General features: G+C 46.5%; 1 protein-coding gene across 1 annotated transcript in view; it reads right to left on the reverse strand.

Annotated features, from left to right (window-relative positions):
• The window catches only part of LOC124722118 (calcium-dependent secretion activator-like), a 412,570-nt gene that overhangs the window by 97,198 nt on the left and 296,577 nt on the right, over nt 1-18,795 (reverse strand). The window lies entirely within an intron of this gene.

Below are 18,795 nucleotides of genomic sequence, written 5' to 3' on the forward strand. Positions count from 1 at the left end.
AGGCGCTGTTTTTACAACAATTTGATATAGAGATCAAGTATGTTAAAGGGAAAGAACATGCAGTACCGGATGCTTTGTCGAGATTACCGGAAGGATGTGAGACACTAGAAAGTGTAAAGAATAGGGAAGATGTTTTTGAGGTGAATTACTTCAAAAAAGCGGAAGGAAGAGAAAAAATTAGGGAAATATGTCGGAATATGCGAAGATATCAAAGTGATGATGATGCACTCAAGTCGGTAAAGGTCAAGTTTGACAATCAGGACGCAACTAACATAAGGGCTTCATATAAAATACACAAAGGTGTACTGTATCTTCAAAGATTAAATAATCCAGGGAAGTGGAGAGTATGTTGGCCGGAACAACACACTGAAGTGCTGATAGATTATGTTCACTTGGCATATGGCCATTGTGGTGCACGGAAGTGTACCGATAAGTTAGATGAATGCATTACCTTTAACAACATGGCACGAAGGGTAGCACAGAGGATAAGATCTTGTGATCTATGCCAAAAGGCGAAAGTAACAAATGCAACTAATCAAGGGCCCATGCAATCAATAAAACCTGATGAAGTATTAGAAATAGTAGCAGTAGATATCTTTGGACCATTACCGAAAACCAGGGGGGGTTTTGTATACATATTTGTAGCAGTTGAACTTTTCTCAAAGTATATAAAGCTATATCCCTTGAGAAAAGCTACTGCCAGAGCTGTGTATGATAAAATGGTGTGTGATTATTTTGTGAAAGTAGGGAAGCCAAAGAGAATACTATCAGACAATGGTGTTCAGTTTTGCTCAAAAATGTGGAAGGATGGGATAACTGAGAAACAGGTAGAAGTGGTACATATCTCAGCTTATCACCCATCAAGCAATCCGGCAGAAAGATATATGCGTGAGATAGGTCGGTTATTTAGGACGTACTGCCATAGTAACCACAAGAAGTGGGGCATGTATGTGAGTGAATTCGAAGAAATCATGAATTCATTAACAAACGAGAGCACTGGATTTACTCCAGAAGAAATCCTGAAAAAGACGAGAAGTAAAAGTCTAGTAGAAGACCTACTAGAATTTCCAGATAGAGTTGAATTAGATTATGATAGTAAAAAGAACTTAGTAAAAGACAAGATGAGAAAACAAGCAGATGCGAGAATTCGTCATCAGGACGAAAAAGTAAGGAATCCTAAATTGAAAATAGGTGATCTCGTTCTTGTAAAAACACATGAAAAGTCAAGTGAAATTAATAACGAGATCAGCAAATTTAAATATATATATAATGGACCATTTAAAATAGTGTCCATACCCAATGTGAATGCTTATTATTTAGAGTACCCATTAACAGGCAAACGCCTGGGAGTAAGAAACATAGTGGATCTCAAAAGGTATGAGCCACGAATTCTACCAGATTGAAAATAAATATATAAATAAATATTAAAGTAAACCAATATGTAAATAGTTTTGTTTCTTTTGTTCTATGTGAAAGGTAAATGTTCACTAAAATATGTTGCAGTATTCTAATGAAACTTCTAGTTTAAGTAGAGACTAAACAGACTGGGAAAGACTGAGCTTCTAAGAAAGCCTTAATAGATGTGTAAATAAGTGTTGTGGAAGAGGTAGAAAAGTGAGGAGGTAAAGTGAAAAGGACGGGCTATAAAGTAATAGGCGCATAATGTGTGTTTTACTTGCCTGAGATAAAAGAAGTGTATTTAAAATTTTTGTAAAAAAGATGTTTAAAGTGTACTGTGTTTAGATGTGAGAAAATGGTAAAGAATATATGTAAATCATTTATGTAATGTTTAGCAGGAAAGATAGAAAGAATTGGTGTTTAATTTTAAATAAGTAATATAAGTACCGAGGTGTATCAGTAAGAAAGGGAAAACCCTTGGTAAAAAGCTTAACGAACATTTCAGATTCATTATAGGAGAGACTTCTTATTGAATTATCACTGTTAGACACTTCAATAAGAAGTGGGGCATGTGTAACGGAACTGAAATGATGGTGGGCTGACAGTAATTTGGAGCCCGCGCGTCGGAAACGGGCGCGCTGGTGTGAGACTGCCAGGGAGTGCACCCTGATGCCATCTATTGGCGAAACTGGGAATTAGCGCTGTCTCAGACAATGTGCTAAGCTCTCGGAGTCAAATGTATTCTTTTTCTTGGTAATTATAAGTTATTAGTGTATGATTTAATGTTATAAGGCGCTAGTAGTAAATTATTATGACTGGTATGAACTCCAGGGTAACAAATATAAATATTCTTAAATACTAAATGATTTCGGTGAAAAGGTGGTAGGGGAACGCCCCCACTCTTGGTGATACGAGCGTAGCTAGAGGTAGCTGGAGACACAGGGACTGAACAATGGAATGGCCTGGGGAGTGTTGACGTGAGCGGACGTGCGTAACTGTGCTCACGCAAAAGTGATTGTGCAACCGCGAAGAGGCGAATATCGTCGCCGTTTGTGGAGTAGAACGCGACGAATGGTTGTCGAAGCCGTCTCTATGCCACTGGGGCTGATTGTAAGAGTTCCTGCGCCCAGATTTTATGGCGGACGTGCAGTAGCTTATACGAGTGCTACAGCTCGTAGTTCCAGCCGCCATTAAGGGCATGAGGCGTGAAGAGCTGCGTTAGCCACATGCATCCCACCACCAGCACCGACAAGTCTACCCAAGGCAAGACTGCTTGAAATGGTTAAGTCGAACTTTGTATACATGTAAAAGGAGAATACCAGTTTTCTTTTGTGCAAGTGCAGAGGACAGAATATAGTAATGAGTAAAATTACGACGCATGTTTTTCATTGTAAAGTGTAGTAACCTGAAACATAGTGTAGTGAAATCAGACTGAGGCCACCATCGCCTCTTTCATTTACAATTCTTTTGGTTGTAGAATACTTTAGCGTTTAAGAATGTAGAAAAGAGCAATGGTCACACCAGAATGAGTCGCCTATTTATAGTTACTTAAATTTTTCTGAGTAACCTTTCAAGTAAAGTCACTTAACTAATTCTATAGCAATTGTCCAAAGAGTAATATCCCAAAATCATTAAATAAGTTGAAGGGTAGAAGTTTGTTAAATTAAGTTGCTTAAATTGTCTTGGTGGTAATTACCAAGCCAACTCACAGAAATTGAGAGAGTATTTGCTTTGTAGAATCACCTAGAATGATCAGAAATAGTAATATTCAGAATTAAGTTTAAAATTCAACTCAAGCCGTTTCACTTTGAAACGAGCCAAAAAATTGATTTATTGTTTTGCTCCTTCAGAGCTGGCGACCGTAGTTATAAGTATTTTCAGGAGGATTCGACGGTAAGTCTGCTGCTCTCGTCGTGCTGATAGGATTATCTACTGCTGCTAGCAGTGGTGATTGGATACATAAGCTCACTACCAAGTTAAGTGGGTCAGGTAGGCAGTGTTACCGTGTGAACTGTAGGGCACTGTAGGCCGTGGATCGAACCCGTTCAATCATCACAGCTCTTTGAGAAATAGTCCGGTTAGGGGTGTACTAATCCAATAGGTAAATACTGGCGAGTAACGGTCAAAAATGTATACGCAAGTGAATTTAGCAAGGTCCATGTAGCACCTAGTTAATGTGGTGTAATGGCGAGGGTAGGAGTGGAGTAAAAGTGAGCTGAGCTTGTGGCAGCTGTGCTGTCTTCAAAGATTAATAACGCCAGAATTCACTACTAACTCTTACCATTAGGGCTGAGCTATTTACGGTTAAAATACGTAGCAGTAAGCGCAAAGGCGTGACAGCTACAAGTCCGTATTGGCTTTATACATACGGAAGTAGGAAGCGGGTCATTCTGTCAGTGGAGGGGTTAAAACAACGGAGTCACTTGAGAACATACCCCATTTACTGATGGAAAGATTCGGCGGTTCGGTCGCAATGTGTTTCCCCATATTGCAAGAAAACAGTGGTTTCCACACAGTTGCGCTCTTCCAAAGCAGGAATCCTATGCTGTACAAGGAGGTCTCGGTAAAGCGCAGACGTCACGATACACCTGACGGACACTCTGGGTGTATTCTCCTAAAAGAAGAACGGACGGGGCATAAAGGTGCTTGTGAATTGTCACCACACTGTCACATACAGCGAGTGCAATGGCTCTCCATGAGCAACACGCGGTTTAACAGTACCCCAAATTCGGCAGGTCTGTGTATTCACTGCACCCTGTAGTGTAAACTGTATCTTGTCACTCCACAGAATATTGCCGGCCCCATATGATCAACTTCGGTCCATGCCGGAAACAGAAGAGCAAATTCAGAACGTTGCTGAGGATCATGAGGTTTCAGTTGCTGTACCGTCTGGATCTTGTATGGGTTCCAGTGTAAAACAAACTGTAAAACTTTCTGTACTGTTGACCATGCTATGGACAATTCTCGTGACACGGCACGAGCATTAGCACCACTCGCGGCAGGTGCTGTATTTTCAGTTACAGCAACAGTTATCGCTTCAATAACTTCCAACGGGATAGGACGCCTTCCTCTTCCACGTGCCACACCAAGCTCAGCCGGGTTTTAGAATTTCATTATCATCTTCCTTAACTCATTTAATGATGTCAGGCCTTTCCTCAGACCTTTCAGTCATCGACAGTCTCTCAACATAGCGCTGTAATTGCTGCCGTTCACACAGAACACTTTCACTAACAGCGCACGGTCTCTCGAATCGATATCCATACTGTTCACTCACGTTATAGCTTGTCAAGTGACGGCGTTGATGTCCTTCCATCATACAAACAATATGCAGTGCCAGATTTGTACCAGGTGGCCAAAATTGGAACTAATTTTTTCCCCTCGTAAATCGGTTCCGCATTAACGCATGAGAATATCTACCAAGTATCGCTGCCATACGATGATTACAGCCCACACTGGATTCCCGTGAGTAGCTGCACTTTAATTATAAGAACGACAAAAGTAAAGCAAAAAGAAAGACCATAGCGAGCTTGGAACCTGAGGTCCACTGATTACCGAATTGCCATCTACTAACTCTACCTAGTCAGCCACCCTACACGTCCTGACGTCGTCTACCTGAACCAAACATATAATGCGATTCTGTAAACGTCTCTATGGCAACGCCACAGTGTTGTCGCAGCTATATAGACGACTAAAAATTTTCGCCCGCAACAGTTAGCGCCACGCAGCTGACAGCTGGCAATAGCCCTTATAGATGTCAAGGACTTCTTAGGGAGATTCGACTTTAGTATCGTGATTCCAAAAGAGACTAATTCAACGGTGTTTCGGTCTTTAAAATCCGATTACTAGTTTCGAGGTAATTACGCTATTAAGAACTCAGAATCCATCTGCTTTGAACATAAACCTGATTGGTGTCTTATGTGCAAGTTCGTTAAAGAATTACGTTACGTCGTATGAGGAGGAACGAGTGTTGCACCTCCGAGATACAGAGGAAATGTAGCTTTCATTCTGTCTGTGTCGTCACGCTTCTCAAGTGCTGGTTGGTGTGAAAAAAAGAAGAAGAAATTACTTTCATGAACCAAGAGAAACTAGATAGGTTTCTTCTGTACAGGGAATTTAAGTGAAACGCGTAGAGAACAGCGGAATTGTATGCACAATGGTATCCCGACAGACAGTGTCCAACAAGAATGACAATTCAGCGAATATACAACAAATTTTGTTAGAAGGGCACTGAAATATTACGGAGAGGGAAAGGAGCAAGTCTGGAACACGCAGAGCGAACGAAACAGATTTTCTGGCAGCTTCAGAGAAATTGTGAGCGCCTCTAGAATAAGTCTGCCTATCATTGATTGCATTTTGCTCGCAGACAGTTTCCATCCGTATCATGTGTCATTCCACCAGCAGATTAAACACTGCGATTGCAGAAGACGCATGCAATTCTATCATTCGGCTGTAATGCGACATCAGGACAATGGGTTCTATCTTTAAAAGAATTCCCTTTAACGATGAAGCTACTTTTACCAACCATGGAAAGCTCAATGAAAGACATACCTATGCATTATTGGGCCGCTCAGAATTAGCACTGACTGAGGCAGGTTGAACATCAGAGGCAATTCAATGTGAAAGTTTGGTGTCGGATTACAGGAGACTACAGAATTCATCCTTACGTCAATGAAGAATATTCCACAGGTAAAAGATAGCAAAATTTCTTACCAAAGTCTTACCAGATCTCAACATCAGAGATACGTAAATGTGCACTGAGGTGACAAAAGTCATGGGACTCCTCCTACAATCATGTCGGACCTCCTTTTGCCCAGCATAGTGCAGCAACTCGAAGTGGCACGGACTCAAAAAGTCAACGCAAGTCCTCTTCAGAAATATTCAGCCATACTGCCTATATAGCCGTCCATAATTGCGAACGTGTTGCCAGTGCAGGATTTTGTGCACGAACTGGAATCTCGATTATGTCCCATAAATGTTCCATAGGTTTCATATCTGGAGATCTGTATGGCCAAATCATTCGTTCGAATTGTCCAGAATGTTCCTCAAGACAATCATGTAAAACTGTGGCCTGGTGACATTGCTGTTTGGGAACATGAAGTTCAAGACTGCAAATGGTCACCAAGTAGCCAAAAATAACCATTTCCAGTCAATGATCGGTTCAATTAGACCAGAGGACCCATTACATTCCACATCCCACATCATTATGGAGCCACCACAAGCTTGCAAAGTGCCTTGTTGACAACTTGGGTCCACGGCTTCGTGGCGTTCTTTTTTTTTTTTTTTTTTTTGTGGTTTTAGAATTTAAAATCAGCAGCAAGGGGAACAAAGTCATAAAATTTGAGAAACTAAAGGCAGAAGGAATGCTTAAAAATCCACTATAGAAAGGGGGTGGTTGTCCCCCCAAAAAAAAATCAAATGACTGACGTCATTTCACTGTCACTAATAAACTGTAGAACGCGGTCAGCTGAGCGCGTGTCATCTGCTAAAATCAACGATAGATCAGGCGATAGCTGTAGACGGGAGCGTAACGGATTAAAATAGGGGCATTCAATTAAAAGGTGTCTGACCGTCCACAGCTGAGAGCAGTGGGGACAGAGTGGGGGAGGATCACTGCTTAAAAGATGTCGATGGCTAAAAAGACAGTGCCCTGTCCGGAGTCTAGCTAAAATTACCTCCTCCCGACGACGCGTTCGGGAGGAAGAGGTCCAAGCGCAAGGAAGGGCTTTCACTTCCCGCAATTTATTATGGGGAAGTGTTGACCAATGCGCATGCCATAAATGAGCAACTTGGCGACATAAACCGCTCCGTAGATCGGTAAACGGAAGAGACGGAATAGCTGGCCGAGGAAGAGAGACTGCAGCCTTGGCCGCTATATCGGCCGCCTCATTCCCACAGATACCAGCGTGTCCCGGGAGCCAGAGGAACGCCACTGAGACGCCCCCCAGGTGGAGCAAGCGCAGACAGTCCTGAATCCGGTGGACCATAGGGTGCACAGGGTAAAGAGCTTGGAGACTTAGGAGAGAGCTGAGAGAATCTGAGCAGATTACGTACTGTATCCGCTGATGGCGGCGGATGTAGTGGACAGCCTGTAGAACAGCGTAAAGCTCCGCAGTATAAACCGAACACTGGTCGGGAAGCCGAAAGTGATTTGGGGTGTCGCCAACAATATAGGCACTCCCTACACCTAACGATGTTTTTGAGCCGTCGGTGTAAATAAATGTGGCTTCCGTCATTTGTGCACATAGAGCAGCAAATGCCCGACGGTAGACAAGTGTAGGGGTACCATCCTTGGGAAATTGACATAGGTCTCTGAGCAAGTCGATCCGGGGACGGAGCCAAGGCGGTGCTGTACCCCAAGTTGTCAAGAAGGTTTTAGGAAAGCGGAAGGAGAGAGAATGGAGCAGTTGACGGAAGCGGACTCCCGGGGGTAGTAGGGAGGAGGAGCGGCCTGCATACCCGACATCAAAGGAGGTGTCGAAGAAAAGGTCATGGGCTGGATTAGCAGGCATGGAAGACAGATGGCTAGCATAACGACTCAGAAGGACTGCCCGCCGATGGGACAGCGGAGGTTCAGCAGTCTAAGCATAAAGGCTTTCCACAGGGCTGGTGTAAAAAGCTCCAGACACTAAACGTAATCCACGGTGGTGGATAGAGTCGAGACGCCGAAGAACAGACGGCCGAGCAGAGGAGTAGACTATGCTTCCATAATCCAATTTCGAGCGCACTAAGGCGCGATAGAGGCGGAGAAGGACCACTCGGTCCGCTCCCCAGGAGGTACCATTCAGGACACGAAGGGTGTTAAGGGAACGCAGACAGCGAGCCGAAAGATAGGAAACGTGGGAGGACCAGCACAGTTTTCTGTCAAACATAAGACCCAAGAATTTAGCGACGTCGGAAAACGGAAGGTTGACAGGACCCAGATGTAAGGAGGGCGGAAGAAACTCCTTACGTCGCCAAAAATTAACACAAACGGTCTTACTGGGTGAGAAACGGAAGCCGGTTTCGATGCTCCACGAGTGGAGGCGATCGAGACATCCTTGACGTCTTTCAAGCAGGCTGGTCCGTTGAGAGCTGTAGTAGATCGCAAAATCGTCCACAAAGAGGGAGCCCGAGACATCAGGAAGGAGACAATCCATAATTGGATTAATGGCGATGGCAAACAGTACACCACTCAGCACGGAGCCCTGGGGTACCCCGTTTTCTTGGGAGAAAGTACGGGAGAGAGTAGTGTTCACCCGCACCCTAAATGTGCGCTCTGCCATAAATTCGCGAAGGAAAAGGGGCAGCCGGCCTCGAAAGCCCCAAGAGAACAGTGTGCGGAGGATGCCTGTCCTCCAACAGGTATCGTATGCTCTCTCCAGATCAAAAAATATTGCTACCGTTTGGCGTTTCCGGAGAAAATTGTTCATGATATAAGTGGAGAGAGCAACAAGATGGTCAACGGCAGAACGATGCTTTCGGAATCCGCATTGGGCTGGTGTTAAAAGACTGCGGGATTCCAGCCACCAAGCTAAACGGTAATTCACCATACGCTCCAAAACCTTACAGACACTACTCGTGAGAGAAATGGGGCGATAGCTAGAGGGGAGATGTTTGTCCTTTCCAGGTTTCGGAACATGAACGACAATAGCTTCCCGCCATCGCCTGGGAAAGGTACTGTCGGTCCAAATTCGATTGTAAAGGCGAAGGAGGTAACGCAGGCTATGGGTTGATAAATGCAGCAACATTTGGACATGGATACCATCCGGTCCTGGGGCGGAGGAGCGAGAAGAAGAGAGGGCATGTTGGAGTTCCCGCATGGAGAAAACAGTATTGTAGCTTTCGCGATTTTGAGAGGAGAAAGCAAGATGTCGCACTTCCGCGGCACGTTTCTTCGGGAGAAACGCTGGCGGGTAATTTGAAGAGCTCGAAATCTCAGCAAAGTGCTGACCCAATGAGTTAGAAATTGCGACGGGGTCCACTAAGGTATCTTGCGCGACAGTGAGCCCAGAGACCGGGGAGAAACTAGGCGCGCCGGAGAACCGTCGAAGCCGACTCCAGACTTCCGAGGAGGGAGTGAAGGTGTTAAATGAGCTAATAAAGAATTTCCAGCTTGCCTTCTTGCTATCGCGGATGACGCGACGGCATCGCGCACGCAGCTGCTTATATCGGATACAGTTTGCCAAATTTGGATGGTGACGGAAAATGCGAAGAGCACGTCGCCGCTCACGTATTGCGTCACGGCATGCCTCGTTCCACCAAGGAACTGGGGGGCGCCGGGGCAATTCGGAGGTGCGTGGTATTGAACGTTCTGCAGCTGTGAGAATAACGTCGGTAATATGTGTGACCTCATCGTCGACGCTGGGAAAGCGACGGTCATCGAATGTCGCTAGAGACGAAAAAAGTGTCCAATCAGCTTGGGCAAACTTCCAGCGTCGCGAGCGCATATATGGCAGTTGAGGCTGCAGTCTAAGAACACATGGAAAGTGGTCACTCGAGTGTGTATCATCAAGGGCGAACCATTCGAAGCGCCGAGCTAGCGGAACAGTACCGACCGCAAGGTCCAAATGAGATAAATTTGTCGTGGAGGCAGACAAAAATGTGGGGACCCCAGTGTTGAGGCAGACTAGATCCGCTTGGTGGAAGACGTCTAACAATAGTGAGCCACGTGGACAAGGATGTGGAGATCCCCAAAGTGGGTGGTGGGCATTGAAGTCCCCAACCAGCAAATAGGGGCGTGGAAGCTGACCAAGAAGATGAAGGAGATCAGCTCGTGCCATTGGTGTGGACGATGGAATGTATACCATACAAAGAGAGAACGTGTATCCAGAAAGGGAAAGACGGACGGCGACAGCTTGGAAGGAACTGTTTAAGGGGATTTGGTGATAATGGAGAGTATCGTGGAGCAGAATCATGAGTCCTCCATGGGCTGGAGTGCCTTCGACAGAGGGGAGGTCATATCGGACGGACTGGAAATGAGGGAGAACAAAGCGGTGATGGGAACGCAGCTTTGTTTCCTGAAGACAGAAGATGACCGGCGAGTAGGATCGTAAGAGGATCGACAATTCATCCCGATTGGCTCGAATGCCGCGGATATTCCAGTGGATAATGGACATAGGGTGAACAGAAAATGGAGGAACGTGACCAAGGGTGTTGTCAACTCAACGACTGCTCAGAGCTTGCGACCGACAGCATGGAATGGCATTCAGTTGAAGGCAGAAGATCCTGATCCATAGGTTGGTCAGGAGCAGCTCCAGCCACCAACGATCGGCCAGTTGACCGGCCACCAGCAGTGCGCCCCGGCGACACAGAAGACGGCCGAGGGCGATTTCCGCCAGGTGGTGCTGTAGATGGGACACGCCTTGGCGGAGAAGGAGAGGAACTGTGTTTCTTCGTAGCCTTCTTAGAAGTATGATGTTTAGATGAAGGAGGAACCGATGGTTGTGAAGTTGCGGTACGTAAAAACTCTTCACGAGAATGCTCTTTTTTCGAAGACTTGGCGTCTGACTTTTGGGCTCGAGATTTAGCAGAACCCGACGAAGGGTGAGCCATAGAGTGGGCAGGCGAAAGTGGTGAGGTTGAACGGGCGATCTTTGCGCTGGCCGATCTGACGACAGTGGTACTAAAGGTGAGGTCGCAAGTCTGCGTGGCCGCCTCCTTTGTTGGCCGAGGAGAAGCAAGGACAGAGCTGTATTTTCCTTTCTGAGGCACAGTGGGCTGTCGACTGGCGAGTAACTTTCGAGCAGCAAAGGTCGACACCTTTTCCTTCACTCTTATTTCCTGGATGAGTTTTTCGTCCTTAAAAACGGGGCAATCTCGAGAGGAAGCAGCGTGGTCACCCATACAGTTGATGCAGCGAGGGGATGGAGGTGGACAAGCACCCTCATGGGCATCCTTGCCACACGTAACACATTTGGCCGGATTGTAACAGGACTGGCTGGTGTGATGGAACCGCTGACATCGATAGCAACGCGTAGGGTTTGGGACATAAGGGCGAACGGAAATTATCTCATAGCCTGCTTTGATTTTTGATGGGAGTTGAACTTTGTCAAATGTCAAGAAGACAGTGCGGGTTGGAATGATGTTCGAGTCAACCCTTTTCATAACCCGATGTACAGCTGTGACGCCCTGGTCAGACAGGTAGTGCTGAATTTCTTCGTCAGACAATCCATCGAGGGAGCGTGTATAGACGACTCCACGCGAGGAATTTAAGGTACGGTGCGGTTCCACCCGGACAGGGAAGGTGTGGAGCAGAGAAGTACGCAGCAATTTTTGAGCCTGGAGGGCACTGTGTGTTTCCAACAACAGGGTGCCATTCCGTAATCTGGAACAAGACTTTACAGGACCCGCAATTGCGTCGACACTTTTCTGAATAATGAAAGGGTTGACCGTGGAAAAGTCGTGACCTTCGTCAGACCGAGAAACAACAAGGAACTGTGGCAACGATGGAAGAACCGTCTGTGGCTGAGACTCAGTGAACTTACGTTTGTGAGCAGACATAGTGGAAGGTGAGGAAACCATTGCGGAAGAATCCCCCATGATTACCGGCATCTCCGATGGCGCGCTCCTCCCTTGTGGGGGCCCTCACCGAGGGCACACCCGCCTTAGGTGATTGTTCACACCTCAGGTCACACCTCCCGACAAACGGACGGAGGGACCAATCGGCACTTTCGGAAGGTATCAGCTCGGGTAATCACCCCTCCCTGGGCCTGGCCGTTACCAGGGGGTACGTACGTGTCCTACCTGTCTACCCGGGGCGGGGAATTACGCGTTACCCCGTCACCGGCTACGCATGGAAGTGCGTGGGTCGGCCTTCAGACACGCACAGGGAGAAAGAAAGAGACAGGGAAAGGAAAGAAGAGAGGTCTCAAACGCCGCAGCGGAGAAAAGGGTAAAGAGAAGAGGTAAAGAGAAGAGGTAAGGAAAAGAGAAGGACGAAGAAAGATGAAGACATACAAGCAAGGAAGGAAGGCAAAGAGTGCGGTACATTTACAAGCGTCCGTCTCCGGACGTAGGCACAAACCATACTCCCCAGAGGGGGAGAAAGGGAAGGAAAGAGCCAGAGGGGAGGGGGGGGGGGCGAAGATGGGGGATGGGGAAGGATACGGAAAGGGAAGGTATGCAGCCCGGAAAGGAAGGAAGGCCACATTAGCTCGGGGTCCCGTGCTCGCTACACACGTATCCACAAAAGAGTTGTGGATCCCCTGGGGGGGTTCGTGGCGTTCTGCGCCACATTCGAGCCCACCCATCAGGTCTTACCAACTGCATTCGGGATTCAACGGACCAGGCCACGGGTTTCCAGTCGTGTAGGGTTCAACTGATATGTCACGAGCGTCGGAGAGGCGCTGCAGGCGATGTGCTGTTAGCAAAGCCACACGCGGCGGTCGTCTGGTGGCATATCCCACTGAAACCATATTTCGCCGCACTGTCCTACCGGATACGTTCGTCGTACGCACCACACTTATTTCTACCATTATTTCGCTCAGTGTTGCTCGTGTGTTAGCTCGGACAACTCTACGCAAACGCTGCTGCTCTCGGTCGTTAAGTGAAGGCCGTCGGCTACTGCGTTCTTTGTGGTGAGAGATAATGCCTGAAATTCGACATTCTCGGCACAATCTTGACACTGTGGCTCTCTGAATACTGAATTCCATAACGATTTGAGAAATGTAATGTGTCATGCGTTTAACACCAACTACCATTCCGGTTTCAAAGTCTGTTACTTCCTATCGTGCGGACATACTCACATGGGAAGCCTTTCCACATCACTCACCTGAGTACAAATGAGTGCTCCGCCAATGCACTGCCCTTCTGTACCTTATGTACGTGATACTACCGCTATCTGTATACGTTTGTTTGTTTTGTTTTAGGGCACAAAAACAACTAAGGTCATACGCGCCCATGTTAGAACCTTGGAACACTAATACGAAGAAGTTAAAAGCGACTACACATTTAGCGCAATCTATGGGAGGGAAGAGAGCTAACAACAAGGACTTCCTTCCTCTTGGAGAAAGGTCCACAAAATACGTTGTAGAGACAAGGGAGATCCCGAACTAGAGATTAAATATCCTTCGCCATACTGCTACGACAGATAAAAAGTAAAACGCAGTCTATAGCCCTCACGTCGTTCGCTAAAACGACCGGTAACTCAGACGGCAAACATACGTTAGAGCATAAGTGGTTAAAAAATGGGCATTCCGTCAGGAAATGGCGGACAATCAAAGGCTGATAACAAGAGCACAAATTGAAGGGGGGGTGGGGGGGGGGGATCGCCACTCAACGAACGGCGATGGCTAAAACGACCGTGCCCAATAGCAGTATCAGCAGCCTTGTTTCTCGTCAGACCAACGTGACCAGGAACCCATATAAACATCACAGTGACTTCCTCAAGAGTGAGGAAGTGGAAGCTTTCATGGACCCGTTGCACCAAGGGATGGACTGTGTACAGCACACGGAGGCTCTGAAAGGCACTGACAGAACCAGAGCAGATGACACAATTGAAAAATCTGTGTCTTGGGATGAACTGCATGGTCTGATACAGGGTGAAGAGCCCTGCTGTAAATACTGAGTAATGTTCCGGAAGCCGATATCGAAAATCGTCGGTACCAAAGAAGAAGACACATCTAACTCTCAGTCCGAGAGCCATCAGTGTACACAAAGCTATCACTAAGCTTAGTGTGAAGGTCGAGAAACATACTGTAGTGTCGCGGAATAGTAAAGAGTTGGAAACGTGGAATATTGTCAAAGTTTCGTTGCCTATGCCGAGAGCCAGAGGCAGTAGGTTAGTCAAGATGTGAGAGGATTGCGCATGTATGGAATGTGTCGTCGCGCAGGGGCAATGGCCTGGTTACGCACAACAGTCGAGATAGAATTGCTTAGCACGCAAGAAAGAGGTATAGCGTCAGCTGTACTGCATTTCACAACTTCGCGTAAGTCTGCCGTAACAACACGTAACTCTATCGCAAGAACACCTAAGGGGCGAGTACGACAGATGAATCAGCAGTATAAGTAGAACGAATGCGTTCATTACAAACAGCATGACGTCAGGACGTCGCTCGTGCTTCCTTTAAATATGCCAGCTTTGATAGCAACAAGGCACTCGCAGTTAGACTTGCAGTTAGATGTGTACTAGGTCGCTGCGTATCGCTCAGCTCGGTGATGTTAATCTTTATTAAGGAGATGTTGCAGTAAGGGCGGCCCATCCAGCAGCAGACGTGAGGAGACAGTACCAACTCTGGTGCTCTCTGCTGCCACTGTCAATTATCAACCCAGGAATAGCAGACATCGCGGCAGACTCGCTCGCCGCCAATGCTGACCACATCAGTGAGCCGTCGTCGAGATCGTGCGGGGCCTAGGCCCTGTGCATCCACCGTCACAACTGGGTGAGCCGACGACACTGGGGGACTGCAGCCCGTTCCGCCCGTCCACCGCGGACGAGCCAACAGGAGGAGCAGGGAAGAAGCCGGGGTGGGATAGAGTACACTCACACACTACGAGATCGCCTCTCGTGCCGACAGTGCCGGGACTCCAGCCTGGAGCCACTTGCTGTCCGCAGCCGAGCCGGCCGACCAGCCGGGCGCCACCAGCCATGCGCGGCCGAAGTACGAAGTAAGGACATTCCTCCGCTACGTCACAGCACGCGGCGCTGCGCTAGCAAGACTGTGCGGCCCGGATCTGGTGTCATCGCTACGAGTCAGCGAGGACTCTGGGAAGGTCGTTGATATCACCAAGCCACCAAGGAATAAAGATGTTATGAATTAATAATGTTTCTTTGGGGTTTCTGACGCGTCCACAGTCATTTCCTAGCATCCTGACAACTGGAGAGGTCACCACTCGGCCTCCAGCCCACCGTAGGCGACCGCGCCACTGGAGTGCCTACAGATTTGGTGTCAGAAGTGGTCGCGCCCACTGCCTACAGGTTTGGTGTCAGGAGTCCTCGCGCCCACTGCCTACAGATTTGGTGTCAGGAGTCCTCGCGCCCACCGCCTGCAGATTTGGTGTAGTGGTAAGTGCACGAGTCGATTTTTGTTAATAACTATGGATGCACGTTCTTTGTTGGGAGTGCACTTTGTGAGACCTGCGGGAACAGCAGATTTTTCTGAGTCTAAAGGAAACAGTTCGGAAACGTACTTGGTACCAGTCAGATGTACTGTGTGTAATTTAACGGGGCATGGGGAGCCATGCACGAAGTTTGAACCAGTAGAATGTTCAATTTGTAAACGGTTTGGTCACGCAGCGCACAATTGTAGAGTGTGTCGCTGGGTAATAACAAGGCGGAAGGATTAATTTTGTTTAGTTGTGCATTGTGAGTCTTGTTTGTCTTCTTGTGTGTAGTGCTCATCTGTGACAAAGGAGATGAGTAGCTAGTGTAGTTATTGTTCTGAGGAGTAAATTCAGTATAGAGTAAGTTGTTGGAAATTTGCACAAATCATGATGGAAACAAGATCCGTTAGTACTGAAGTGGGTGTAGCTGCTCTGACGGAGCAAGTCTCAAAATTGTTAGAATGCGCAGCATAAGTTACGTCATGTAGAATTAATTATGCAAATGGAAACCTTGCGTTCGGCGCAAGAGTCTCAAACGGGTTCAAGTGAGTGCAAGTCAGTAGCAATGTCCAACCTTGCAATATATCCTTCAGTAGCTAACCTGATCACGCCTTTCTCAGGTAAAACAACAGAGGATGTCATAGCGTTCATTAACGATGTTTTGGCAACAGCTGAAATGAGCAATTGGTCGGACGTTACTACGTTACTTATGGCAAATTTGCGACTTGCAGAGGAAGCCAAGACGTTCGTGATGTACCATGAGACGCTTAGTAAGGCCAGCACGTTCGAAGAATTGGCAGACGGGTTACGACAAAGGTATCGTAAGCAGAATTTAGCTATTTTGACACAGAAGGTCAATGAGACAGTGGAGTCGTTTTCAGATAGGATACGGAAAATTAATTCGCAGACCTATGAATTATCGGGTAATCCTGATGCGGATCGTATGTTACTACGAGAGGCAGAAAACAGAGCCCTCGATGTATTCCTCAGGGGAATTCCTGCAGAATTTTCTCGTAGGGTTAGGATGGAGAATCCTGGGGATTTAGCTGTAGCACTGCGTATTGCAACGCATCTGCAGGAGATAGACATTGCAACAAGGGTTCGCAATGATAAACGCATCTTTGCGTCGGAGAGGAATTGTTACCGTTGTGGGAGGAAAGGTCACGTGAAGGCTCAATGCAGACAGCCGCAGTGCTATGCTTGTAAACGCTACGGTCGCAAGGCGAATGAGTGTCGTAGTAAGCAGAATGGTAACGGGAATAAACAGGAAAAAGCGTTAAACGGGAACAGGAGTATTTCGTCCGTCGGAAGACATTCCCAGTAAGCAGAAGTACGGTGAAAACTAGTACAGAGACGGATTGTTGCTTGATGGGTGTTGTAAGGAATAACAGATGTAAGTTTCTGATTGATACAGGAGCACATGTATCTGTTGCTAGTCTAGACCTCGTGGGTAGGAGAAGACTAGGTACTCCTAGGTATAGATTACGTGGAGTGGGGAATAATGAGTTGCAATCAAAGGTACAACACAGCTCGTTTTTAAGATTGGAACTGTAGAGTTCGGAGAGCAAATGGAAGTGTTGCCAACTGTGGGACAAGGGTATTCTGTGATTCTCGGACTGGACTTCCTCGATAAACACCATGCCAAAATTAATCTTTCACAGCGTACAGTTGAACTTAGTGTAAACTTGTTTTCAATGGGTACAACAGCTGTAAATGTTTCTACGTCGCGAGGTGCATCCGTTGCTAAGATGTCACCGATTGAACCGCGTACAAGGGCATTAAAGATGATTACGCATGTCAAAGTGCCTTCGGGTATAGGGAAGTTAGTTTGGTTGTCAGTAGGTACCGATGTACCACAGCAGAAACTATGTGTGGTGGAGCCACTGCAGAGCAATGAAGCATTGGATGAAATGCATTGTTTTATTAGGAGGAGCGTTGCGCGCGTAACGGATGTAAATGGGGAACTGATGATTCCGGTCAGTGTAGATAATTTTGGGGCAGATGAAGTGGATCTCCCAAAGGGTTTAGTGGTAGCAAGTTTGAAAATACTCGACGATGAGGATATAGGTGAATCCCAAGGTGATTATAACGTCAAACAAACCGTCAAGGCCTCTGTACTACGTGATAAGATTCGTCATTTGGAGAATGGTGATCGGAAAGCTATGTAAGCTTTGTTATTAGAGTATTTAGATTTGTTTAATTCAGAAGGTCCATTACCAGCAATTCCTATTACACAGCACCGTATACCGACTGACGATAGTCCGCCGGTCTATAGGAAACCATACAGGATAGCGAAACACCTACAACCACTAGTGGAAGAATTTATTAATCAACAGCTAAGGGACGGTATTATAGAGAACGGTGAAAGCCCGTGGTCTGCCAACATAGTCGTAGTTCCTAAGAAGTCATTGGATGGTACTAAAAAGTATAGGTTTTGTTGTGACTATCGTTTTTTGAACGCACGAACTGTAACAGATGCGTATCCAATACCGAACATCACGGAAACATTGGACAACTTAGGTCGGTGTAAATATTTTTCGACACTAGATCTAAAGAGTGGGTACCATCAGATAAAAGTAAGTCCCGAGGATAGACCGAAGACGGTCTTTACAACAAGCCTTGGTCACTTTCAGTATTGCAGAATGTCATTTGTGTTGAAAAACGCTGCTGCCACATTCCAGCGTCTGTTAGATGGTGTGCTTCGGGGACTGAAGCCGAAGGTTGCTATGGTATACCTCGATGATATTGTTACTTTTTCGCGTAATATAGAAGAGCATGTGGAACGACTGAACGAAGTATTTAGTAGGCTAAGAGCGGCAAATCCTACGCTTAATGTCGAGAAATGTCAGTTTGCTCAGACGCAAGTGACTTAACTTGGGCATATTATCAGTCAGGATGGGGTAAGAACTGATCCTCGTCTAACGTCGGTTGTGGGTGGTTTTACAGTACCACAGGCCACTAAACAAGTTCAGCAATATGTCGGTTTATGCAATTACTACAGACGATATGTAAAGGGGTTCACGGAAATTGCACATCCATTAACGAGATTGTAAAAGAAAGGTGTTAAGTTTGAATGGACAGCACAGTGTCAGTAGGCATTCGAGAAGCTCAAACAGATACTAACATCAGACCTAGTGTTGATACTTTCATACCATCTTGTGACGCTAGTAATATTGCTGTAGGTTGTATTCTTTATCAGAGGGTTAATGGACAGGAACATCCAGTGGCTTTTGCTTCCAGGCAACTGAATAAGGCAGAGAAGAATTATTCAACTACAGAGAAAGAAATGTTAGCAGTGATTTACGGTATCTCGTATTTTCGCTGTTATTTATATGGGCGTAAGTTCAAAGTAATTACAGATCACGCAACATTGAAGTG

Source organism: Schistocerca piceifrons, chromosome X, assembly GCF_021461385.2.
Source record: "Schistocerca piceifrons isolate TAMUIC-IGC-003096 chromosome X, iqSchPice1.1, whole genome shotgun sequence".
Classification (NCBI taxonomy): domain Eukaryota; kingdom Metazoa; phylum Arthropoda; class Insecta; order Orthoptera; family Acrididae; genus Schistocerca; species Schistocerca piceifrons.